The sequence below is a fragment of the Diabrotica undecimpunctata genome, chromosome 11 (assembly GCF_040954645.1).
Source record: "Diabrotica undecimpunctata isolate CICGRU chromosome 11, icDiaUnde3, whole genome shotgun sequence".
Taxonomy (NCBI): Eukaryota; Metazoa; Arthropoda; class Insecta; order Coleoptera; family Chrysomelidae; genus Diabrotica; species Diabrotica undecimpunctata.
Genome location: NC_092813.1, coordinates 5,385,484 through 5,395,894, shown reverse-complemented (window position 1 = coordinate 5,395,894; position 10,411 = coordinate 5,385,484).

Here is a 10,411-nt window from a genome sequence, read left to right as displayed (position 1 = left end):
ATACATTTACATCAACAAAGTATACAAGCTAACAATACAAGTTCCCCTTTTACCTTAAATGAATACACATTCATAATAAACTCTAAAAAGGAATCTGCTACGGGACTTGACTTAATTTAATACTCTATGATTAGAAATCTACCTCATTCAGGATCATTACTATTGTTACAAATTTTTAACAAATGCTTAAGTACAGGGACCATCCCGATTTAATGGAAACAGTCATTAATAATTCCAAACCTAAAACCTATGAAAGATAAAGTCACTGCAACTAACTATAGGCCTATTGCCCTCACCTCTTGTGTAGGTAAAGTTTTAGAATCAATAATCAAAAATAGGTTGGAATGGCTTATAAAAAATAAGGGAATCCTCAGACCATTGAGGCTAGGTTTTAGAAGGGGTAAAGGATGTTCAGAATGTCTATCCTTTTTGACATCTAAAATTCAAAAATAATTTAGTAATAATGAATGTATAATAGGAATATTCTTGGATATCCATTCAGCATATGATAGTGTTAGTATTGACAAACCGTACTCTACTTTAATACATTTGGATATACCACTTGGTTTACCTAACCTTATATATGACTTTTTAAAATGCAGAGAACTGTTTGTCAAAGATAACTCTGGGTTAATATATGGCCCAAATACTACTAGCACTGGACTCACACAAGGATCATCATTAAGTCCAATGCTATTCAACATATATATACCTACTCATTACACGATGTGTTCCCCACAAATGTTAAAAATATAATATTAAAAATAAACAAATATGTAGCCAATCTTGAGGCCTGGCTGGACAATCATAATTTGAACATCTCTGTGGGCAAATCTAAAGCTATCTTGTTTACAAAGGGTAATACCAAAATAATGCCTGGAAATATCAGTTAATAAATACCTAGTAATAGTTTTACAGAAGAACCTTAAATGGAAGGCACATATTAACCAGCTGGAAGTCAAAATTGGTAAAGCACTGAATGTAATGCGTGCCTTGTGTGGAACATGGTGGGGCAGTGGCCCAAAAATATTAAAACTGATCCATGAAGCACTTATCTTAAGTCATTTGAACTATGGGGTTCAATTCCTATCTACATACCCTAAATATATATTAAAAAAACTAGATCAGATGCACGACCAAAGTATTCGGATTATCACAGGATGCATAAAGTCAACTCCAATCCAAGCCTTATTATCAGAGTCTAGAGAACTGCCAAAAAAATACAGAAGAGAATGGCTCACAACAAAATTTTTGCTAAAAAAGCTAAGCGTTAAAAACAACCCTATCATTCAATCAATCGTTGAATTAAAAGCACTTTGTAATACGGACAATAAATACTAAAGAAATAAGGAAAAATCCATATTGATAGCAATTATTAGAAAAATCCAACCTTATTTGCAGAACCTATATTCCAGTTTCCAGTAAACTTCTTCCTTGCCATGAATATGAACTGGAACTACAACTTCAACCATTAGGAATTCTGAATGAAAACATTACAAAAAATGAATTCAATCTTAATTATGAATTTTGTGAACTTAGTTAAAAAATTTCATTCATACAAAAAATTTTTTACAGATGGCTCAACGGACACAATGGGAAATGCGGGATTTGATGTTTTTCCCCAGATATAAACTATTGATTTTCATCTAAACTGTACTGCAGAGGTAACCGCGATCAATTATGCAGTCCAAATTATACGGGAACAAAATATCACAGAAGACATTATCCTTTCTGACTCCAAAAGTGCACAACAAAAAATCAAAAAAACAGGGTTTTCTAAAGACACAAAACATACATCGTATTTAACGAAAAGAGGAATTATCCTAGCAAGGAACAATAATATCAAAATCTTACTAGCATGGATCCCAGGACACACAGGTATTACTGGAAACTACAAGACTGACCAACTTGCCAATATAGGTCGTTCTCTGAATATTCCCATGAGTATCAAGCTAGAGTTTTCAAATTTTACACTCTACTTGAAAAGAGAGATTTGGTCTAACTGGGCAGATGAATGTTACGAAGGATATGGCACAAGTAATTCATTCTATGCCAAAAATAATAAACGAATCCACACACTACCATGGTTCAATAAATTCGCATATATCAGTAGGAGACATTTAACTACAATCATCCGTATGAGAATGGGTCATTGCTCATTCCCTGTTCATCTATTTAGATTTGGAGTAAAAGATAATCCTTATTGCGAATGTGGCCAAGTGGGAGGATTAACCATAATTTATTAGAATCTCGCTTAAATCAAAACCCACACTTCGACTTGTATGCCGAATTAGCTAAAACTAAACTTCCCACCCCCATAAATATTTGTACAATCCTCAAAAATATTACCGAAAATACAATAAACACCTTATGTAACTTTATTTCTACCTTTAATATTAAATTATAAACTATGATATTCCTTCTTTTAGTCCTGAGTACTTCTATTTTATCCGTCGGTAGCATTTCTGGTGTGTGCAAAGCTTGGAGGCTACCCCCGAGCGAGAAAAGTTTATACCTTTGTTGTGTTGTCTTACTAATATTTTAGCCTGTGAAGAAAAAAAAAACAGCACAAGTATACTGCCCTATTAAAAAAGAACCCCGTATCTCCACTATAGCGAGTTTTGAGAAAAACGCGATTAAAGATTTTTGTTTAATCCCTTGTTCTTTTAGTACAATAATAACACAAAATCATTTAGGGTAGGGTGTGTAGTATCGTAGTTAACTTTTTTCAAAAAAAAAAAATTGCAAAATTAACATATCGACATTAGTTATGCGACATACGGGCTAACAAAGCAAAGAATTATGTCAAGTTTACTTAGCTAAAACCACGTATTATCCAAATTGGTCTTAAGCTTGGTTTTAACTATGTAATTATTATAAAATTTATATGACTGTCTCGAAAGACAAAACATTTAAATATTTTAATAATATTTTTTATAAACATTTGCTAAATAAAACTTAAGTATTTACGAAAAATGTTTATTTAAAAATACAAAATTAAAATTATTATTAATCGGAAGTTGGCAATTCTTCCCAAAATTGATGGCGGTTCGCCGGTATAATTTGACCTAAGTTTTTTAATATTTGTTCTTTTCTCTTATATAGATAAGTCTTTCCAGATAAAAAAATCGGAAACCCCCATTTCTTTCACCACCACACGATTCAAATTACACGTTTTAACGGCCTCGACGAAATCATGATAATCATAAACTTTCTTCTTTTTCTTTAACGATAGTTCCACTTGGTGGTGGAAACTATCGGCGGACATAAATGTATGGGCCAATTCAAAATAATTTATAGTTATATCCTGAGCTACAATTTTATTGGAATTTATTATATATATTAAAAAAGAAAAAAATGCCCAATTTTTGTTCTGTGAGGAACAGTTATCTACCCAGAATACAAAATGCTCTGCATCTCGATAGTGCAACAGAAATGAATAAAAAGTACTAATAATCGCTTCCTTGCTTCTACCTGATGTTGCTTCATGCCATAATGCTGCAAAGGGCTTATTTTTTCCCAATGTTCCCAATGGTACAAAACTTTCGTTATACACCACTATTCTTTGGGTGAATAAAACCTTTTTAAACATATCAATGCGAGGAAGCATTATTACTTTTTCGAGATCTGCTGAAACTCTTACCGTACTTGGTTCAGGAACTGCTTCAAAATCTTGCCTATATAATTCTCTAGACCTGTTTGCTCTTTTAATGTGTATTTCCCATTTCTGGCATACTTCACAATTTTTGTCTAAAGTTGTATCAATTTTATGTGAGTTGTCGTGTAATTGAAATCCTTCACAAAGCTCACATTCCTCGTGCCCCAATTTTGTAAATGAGATGTTTTTACTTTTAATTACCTTTCTATAAACTTCGTATGAACATTTCATATCAGGATGAGTTTCTAGAAAGTTTTTGTACATTGCATTAATGCTTAGATCACTTGGCAAGTAGCGGCGATTTGGAGCATGTTCCCGTCTGTAATGTGAAATTACTGGGTTAAATAACTCTATGTGTTCTTCTATAACTTTTTCAGAAATTTTAAACTTAGATGCATGTCTACCACGTTTATCGGGAAGGGGGGCGATTTCTAGTTTTTTAAAAACATCTTTTTGTACAAAACCTTGGATCGCCCAATCATTGTTTTTTTTTTATACCCAAGAGTCGTCAGAAAAAATATCTTGCACACATTTTGTGTTTGACCATCTAAATCCTTCAAAAAGTACTTAAAGCTGTTCTGTTTTGTTGAAGATCCTGATCTTCTTCTTTTTACCGGAGACCTGTTGATACAATTAAGAACGTATGTTTTCTTCCCCATCCAATTTAGATCCCAATACATTTTATTTATTGCTATTCGTCTATCTTGATCGATCTTCTCAGAGCATTTTGTATTACATTTGCTGGCGTTACATGGTATTTGAACCTTATGTTTTTCTTTTATTTCCAAACATTTTATCTTTTTTCTTTCATCTAACGATAGGTCAAAATTCTTCCTTTCTCTAATTTTTCCTTTTTTTGTTAAACTTGGTCCACCTAAAAAAATATAATATTGGAAAAAAAATCATGAGTTATAGAGAAATTACACAAACCTTGATCTATATCTATTGGTGGCTCATTTTCTACATAATTTGGTATTTTTTGACTAGTTTCGATAGTGTTGTCTGTTGTTGAATGATTTAATTGGTTTACTTCTTGTGGACCTATAAATGTATAACCGTTTTATATAGAATTTAAGTAATCGCTTGCAGACTTACCGTAACTTGTAATAGGCTGGTCTGTTGTTATTAAAATATTATCGTTAATTTTAATACTAGTAGGTTTATCTAAAAAGTTTTCATTATCATTTATGCCAAGATCTATATTATTGGTAAACATGGTTAATTCCACATTATCATTTTCAGTAGTACTTGGCTGAATACAAAAACCATCAATGTTAGGCGATATTTTAATAAAACACCCGTCGGTGTTATTTGGTTCAACCCTGTCTATTTCTTTTGTGAAAGAAGTTAAAGGATAAGATAATGATTCCAGAACACTTAGCTGAATATTATCTTCTGTGTAAATATAGGAATCCGACGTTGGGTCCAATTCAGTTATCTGTTGCGCCATTGCAATAATTTTCTTTGCCCTCGAAGACATATCTAATAAATAATAGTTCTATATAAATATTTATATAAAGGCCTATATGTATATAAAAATAAACATATCAAAAACGAACAACCTACAAGCAAAATACCCTGTAAGTCAGTAACGAGCCATATTTTATCTAAGTGATTTGTGTTAAATTTTAATGTTAAGAGCTCAAGATTCTACACATAAAATATTACCAATTGTTAATTAAACACACTGTAGTACATATTATAAACACACAACATACGTTAATTACAAAAAAATATTTTTTGTGATTTTACTAACAAAACCATTGTTAAAGAATTTAAACATATGAAATTAAAAAGAGGATTTAGGTTACCTCTAATATAATAAAAAAGTATTATAAAAATGTAAACTTACCAAACGAATTATTTTCCGCCTTTTGCCGTTAATAACAACACTAATAACTACACAACGTCTTAACAAGTCGAAACAAGATAATAAAATGCCAATTTTGCGTCAATATGCTTAGATAAAACATTGTACTGACGGCGCTATTAACGGCGTTGCTCTTGTTGTGAATTTATTAATTGTTATGTCTTTAATTTATAATGTCTTTATCAAAAGGTTCTTATCTAAATTTATTAAAAAGCACAATAACTGATATTAATTTATTTATCACTAAATATTAATAATTTATTAAAAGGCGAGCGTAACAATAAATATCGCGAGCGCGAATCTTCTTTATTAACTGTTTTCAAAATAAAAGTTTCCTCATATTTATACGAAAACAGCTGCTCTAGAACTCCATGGATGTTGACCTCAATTGACCTGGTTTCGCCTCGAATGGACAGGCCTAATTCCGGAAAATTCGAATGGAACCAGTTTTTTATTACTTGGAGTTTATGCCAGCTTGTCGAAAGGTCTCGTATAATCTAAAACATATTAGTGAATAAAAACATGTTTACAGGTTAAAACTATGACTCATATTTTTACGTAACATTGCCCCCCTCTCAAAAGATGGTTCCTCCTGGAACCTTGTCAGGACTAGAACTGGAACGGTATGCTGGTATCGGCAACTGGACCCTCTTTTACAACTTCCAGTTGTATAAAAATGACAAGGCACGGTTTTCTCTCCGCACCAGTAACTATGCGGATTGCAACAGACTAACACCTGGACTTCGGTGTCTTTAAAGATCTCCTCCACCATATTTCGGATAACCCTCCAATCTAATTGGCTGCACTCCAACTTTGGCATGGCTAACTTTTGCACGTCGGACTCTAGTACGTGCCCTCTCAATTGAAGTAAGGCTTCCCATACATCTCGGTAGGTAGGTTGGTCACGGGCAGTGTCTTTTGTTACCAGGTAGAAAAGGTAACGTGATGCATCTTGGAGTTTCAAGGTTTTACCGGGAGCTGGCACTTGGCATTGAAGTTCTGCAACTCGACCAAACTTCCTTCGAAAGACGGATGCCAACCCTGGTGCGTCTTTGATACTGGCCGGGATGGTAAGGGCCAGCGAGTGGTCATCGGGGAGCGCGAGTAGATCTTGCTTTTCTTCAGTGGTAACACCATGTCTTGCTTTACCGGTACCTCCATAGGCACCCATGAATTCCTCAAACGTGAGGCCAGACACATCTTGGACTTGGTTTACTTCCACTTCTTCATCTACGTCGTGGTCACCTTCGAAAGATGCCAACCGGTTATGGTGTACTATCATCGGCTTTCCCCTCGGAATCTTGCTTATTCGGTAGATGACATCGTTGATCTTCTCCATGATGAGGTATGGACTTTCCCAAGACTGCTGCAATTTGGGAGAACAACCTTTTCGCTTCTTGGGATTATACAGCCATACTTTGTCGTTCTTCTTAAAGCAACCCTTTTCGGCTTGTGTATCGTACCGTTTCTTCATTCGGTCGCTAGCAATCTGAAGGTGGGAACGGACCAACTCATGTACATCGTCCATTCTTCTTCGTAATTCGATCACATAATCTTCACCTGCTACATCTTCTCCAGGTCGACACCCAAATTCTAGATCAAAAGGTAGTCGCATTTCGCGTCCGAATAGGACTCTGGCTGGTGTCTGGCCCGTTGATTCGTTAACAGCAGATCTGTAGGCCATTGTGAAGAACGGAAGGTATTGGTCCCAGTCTCGCTGATGATCGGACACCATATTTGTCAAATACTTGCCAACTGCTGATATATTCTTGGATCAACTTATCTGCAACGGAGGCGGCCTTCTGGTCTGGAAGTGCATAAATCTCGACCCACTTAGTGAAGTAATCCATTACTACCAACATGTACTTGCCCCCATTTTCACTTTCTGGAAATGGCCCTGCAATGTCCAAAGCTATTCTTTCAAACGGGCTTCCAACATTATATTGTCTCATAGGAGCTCTCCTTTTCCGGTGAGGCCCGTTACTCGTAGCACAAATAGTACATTTCTTACACCAGTCTTTTACGTCGTCGGAACTGTTCATCCAATAAAACCGTTCCCGAATTCGCTGAAGGGTTTTCCTTACACCAAAATGCCCTCCCGATGGACTGTCGTGTAACTGACGAAGTACTTCGGCTATTCTGCTCTTTGGGATCACCAACTGTCTTCTTTTCTCTGAACCGTCATCATTTTCCAGGACTCGTTTGAGCAAGCCATCTTAGATGATAAATGAGTCCCACTGGGCCCAATACGTCTTAACTACTGAGCATAGGTTTGATATTTCCTGCCAAGGTGGTCGACGGTTTTCCTCTTTCCATTTTCGGATTTTCTGTATAACTGGATCTCTCTCTTGTTCTTCCCTTATCTTAGTAGGCGTCCAGTCGTCGTTGACAATCGTCGTTCTTAGCACTGCTGCTTCCTTGGATTCCGTTTTGTTGCAGTGGGAACACTCTGCTGGGCATGGCCTTCTGGAAAGAGAATCAGCGTTTCTGTGGCTAACTCCGGCTCGGTGCTCAATCTTAAAATCGTATTCTTGGAGTCGTTCGATCCACCTGGCTATCTGACCGTCTGGATTCTTAAACTGCATCAACCACTTAAGGGCGGCATGTTCGGTTCGGATTAAAAACTTCCTTCCATAGAGGTATTGATAGAAGTGCTCTACTGATTTCACTACTGCCAGAAGTTCTCTTCTCGTGACGCAATAATTCCGCTCAGGTTTTGAAAGAACTTTACTAAAATATCCAAGGACTCGTTCCTGTCCTCCTTGAATCTGAGACAGCACTCCTCCAATTCCCACATTACTTGCATCTGTATCTAAGATGAACTCTCCTTCTGGCAGTGGATACCCTAAAATTGGTGCTGTTATTAAATGCTTTTTCAAGGTCTCAAAGGCATTTTGGCAGTCTGTATCCCAGCGGTAATCTCTTGCTTCCTCCGTAAGTCGCGTTAATGGCTTAGCGATATCTGCAAACTTCTTAATAAACCTCCGGTAGTAAGTACATAGTCCAAGAAAACTTCTCACTTGATGTTTGTCAGTTGGTTTTGGCCATTCCTTAATGGAATCGATTTTCCCCTTATCCACGGCCACTCCTTCTTTACTGACTATATGACCCAGATAATTGACTTTACCTTGAAATAGCTGGCACTTCTTGGGGTTTAGCATCAATTGGGCAGCTTTAAGTCGATTAAAAACGTTTTCTAAATTCCTCAAATGATCTTCGAATGTCTCCCCCAAGACGATTATGTCATCTAAATAAACCAGACATGTTTTCCAAGATAACCCTCTCAACACATTTTCCATAAGCCTCTCAAATGTCGCAGGAGCATTACAGAGTCCAAATGGCATAACGTTGAATTGCCACAATCCAGATCCTGTGGTGAAGGCTGTCTTTTCTTTATCTACTGGGTCCATTTCTACCTGCCAGTATCCAGACTTCAAATCCAAAGTAGAAAACAATTTACTTCCAGCCAATGTGTCCAATGTGTCATCGATCCGAGGCAGAGGATAACTATCTTTCTTGGTAACGTTGTTCAGCAAACGGTAATCCACACAGAACCTCGTCGTTCCGTCTTTCTTCTTAACCAGGACCACCGGAGAGACCCATGGGCTCGTAGAACGTTCTATCACCCCGTCTTTCTTCATTTCCTGAACAATCGTTTCAGCTTCCTCTCTTTTCGCCTGTGGTAATCGTCGAGCTGTTTGACGAATTGGCTTAGCATTACCAGTATCAATTTTATGCTTAACAACCGTAGTTCTTCCCGTCTTTCCTCCTTTCGGTACGAAAATATCACGATACTGCCGCAGAAATTCCCTTAATTTCCTTTTCTCCATCTGATTTAGAGACTGTCCTGCAACTGCAACCATTTGGTCGAATTTGTCGTTGGAATTATCAGATGTTGTCGCCTGACGGATTATGGATGTCACAGGTACACAAGTTCCTACTTTTGTCTCTTTCTTTATGGTCACTGGGTAGTCGTTGACATTGATAAGTCTCACAGGAATTTCTTTAGCCGAAGTCACCAATTCCTTTCCAATTATGATTCCACGGCCAACCTCATCGTCGTGGTTCCAAGGCTCCATCATAACAGGTCTCCCTTCGTCTACAATTCCCTGTAGTCGCGCTACTATGATCGTTTCGCTTCTCGCAGGCACGACTGTATCTTCTGTAATGGCTGCTTGCACAGTGTTGTCATTATGTGGATGGAGAAATACCTCCTCGTTGCCAACTTTGATTACCTTATTCTTAAAATCCAATTGGAATCCATGCATATTCATTACGTCCATTCCTAATATAACATCCTCTTCGATGTCAGCAACTATAACAGTATGGACAAACTTTTCTGTCCCAATTCCCAATTGTACCTGGATTTCTCCATGAATGTTGGCATTTTCACCTGTAGCGGTCCGAAGTCGTAACCTCGTTGGTAACAGTTTCTTTCAGCTGTTTATAACTGTCGGGCGTATAATGGTTCTGGTCGCTCCGGTATCCACCAACAACGTATGCTTTTTACCATTTATGTCTCCATCTACATATACACTATCTTCACGACATTTCAAAGAAGCTATTAGTATGAGAGGGTCTTTGGAAAAGTTTTGGGTCGAAGCTGCCCCCCTAATGCTGACCCGTTCTAGTTTTCCTGATGGTGAGTTTCTTGATTTGCGTCGTACCTAGGGTGTTTACAGGAGCTTCGTACGTGTCCTATTTCGCCACAATTCCAGCATCTGATGGTCTTCGTTTTCTTATATGTCATGCTTTTCATCATATTAACGAGCTGGTCAAGTTTATCTTCATCTCCTTCCTCTTTTACAGTCCTAACTTTACTGTACCCGCCAGAGGCCTGCGTAGCTGACTCATATTCGAGGGCGGCGGATAGGACATCAACC